The following is a 2,102-nucleotide window of genomic DNA, read 5'->3' on the forward strand; positions in this document are numbered from 1 at the left end:
TCATCTCTCCCATCCAGGTTCTGTGCGAGCAGGCTGCTCCTATTTCCCCTCTTCACCATCTCAGGGAATTTAGGGTTTTGTCAGCCCAGGCACGGGGACACATCATACCTACCTTTAAGGTCTGCATGTGGGCTGAGCAGTGCAGGGAAAGAGGTCAGGGATTAGCTAGGAGGTGACCCTTCCCCTGTCTCTCGCCCAGAGCCTGGTAGGTGGGTTTTGTGTGAGTCTGAGTGCACGCCCGCCGTGACAAGTCTGTGCTGTGCTCTTGCAGTCATCTTTACAGGACAGCCACTCCTAGGGAGAGTAGCAGCAGTGCTGAACTTTCTTCATCTATAGACAATTTGTCTTACCATGGACTGATGAACAGCAAGGCTTCTGCAGTTATATGCCACTCTGTGGCCTCCTCATGCTGTGGCCTCCTTATGCTGCTGCCACCTCCATACTATGTCACCTTGCCACTCTGTGGCCTCCTCATGTTGCCGGTACCTGCACACTATGTCAACTTTCCACTCTGTGGTCTTCTGATGCTGCCGCCACCTCCATTGTGCCACCCTGTAGCCTCCTCCTGATGCTTCTGCCACTGCCATCTCCACGCTCTGTTATTGTTCCATTCTCTGGCCTCCTCATGCTGTGGCCTCCTGATGCTGCCACCACCTCCACACTCGGTCATTGTGCCACCCTGTGGCATCCCTCTGATGCTTCTGCCCTCCCCCACCTTCACACTCTTTCATTGTGCCACTCTGTAGTCTTTTCCTGATGCTGCTGCCACCTCCACACTCAGCCATTGTCCCGCTCGGTGGCCTCTTCATATTGCTGCCACCTCCACACACTCTGTCATTGTGCCACTCAGTGGCCTTCTCATACTGCTTCCACCTCCAGACTCTGTCATTGTGCCACTATGTGGCCTCCTAATGCTGCCGCAACCTCCTGACCCTGTCATTGGGCCGCTCTGTGGTCTCTTCATGCTGTTCCCACCCTCCTCCCTTCGTGACTGGGCCACTAATTTTGCCTTTCGGCCTGGCTGACATCATAATTTGCTTGACCATTCTTCTGATCTGTCAGAAGGAAGGAAAAATTAGACACACAACGGATCCTGTCTGTGTAGCAGCTGTAAAGCCTCTATGGTCTCATCAGAATTGGCTTATGATTTGGTAGCCAAATGCAGTAGTGGATACAAAACACAGAAGACATGCAAATATCATCTCTGTTTTAGATCCATAATTTTTTTTTGCCATTAGCAATACTGATGAATTATTGAGAAAATGCTAACGAGTGAAGGCGTATGCTCCACAGACAGGATACGTTTTCTGTGGGTTATTGTTCTGACGGATCAGAGGAAGGGCAAATTAATCAGTGATGTCAACACAAATTTAATGCTGACACTCTATCCACTCTGTCGGAGGGGCTCAACTCGTATAAGCCTTTAATAGAACATGTTCTGATAACATCTATGTGGAATCAGCTGGCAACGGTGTAGGAGTGCACTTCTTCTTAGCACTTACATCGACCTGTAAGGTTGAGTTCATACTTGAGTTATTTGGTCAGTTTTGGCCCTGTGACTTCCCTAATAAGTGAAGTGTGCAGTGATTCTAAGTGCGCCGCCTGTCATCTGCATGTCATACAGACTCACAGTATTATTTCACTACCAAAGCAGACTCCCTATGCATGTTACTACAAAGCACAGTGATCTACACCACTATAAAGGCTCTCAGCAGCCAGGAAATAGCAGTTTTTTAAGGTATATTTGGCGCAAATATTTTTAGATTGAACCAAATATTTACTGAAAAATTCAGTGAATCAGAGAATCAAATTTTTCAAAAAATTCACTAATCTCTAGTTAAAACCACATAAAAACATTAATATTTCACATATAGTGGGTAGCTTTAGTAAAACGTAACATTTAATGATTTCAAATAAAATAATAGGCCCATAAAGTAAAAAAATGTTGCATTGAATACAACTAAAGAACTGCATATGTATGTTGAACTGCAGTATAGTTGTAAATGAGGAAGGGATCCAATAAAGGGATAGCGATAAAGATAAAGTGAGAGGAAAAAACAGACGGAAGGACACAGTGCTGGGTCTCAAACCCTAGGTGTCCC

The sequence above is a fragment of the Bufo gargarizans genome, chromosome 2, assembly GCF_014858855.1.
Source record: "Bufo gargarizans isolate SCDJY-AF-19 chromosome 2, ASM1485885v1, whole genome shotgun sequence".
In the NCBI taxonomy this organism is placed as follows: domain Eukaryota; kingdom Metazoa; phylum Chordata; class Amphibia; order Anura; family Bufonidae; genus Bufo; species Bufo gargarizans.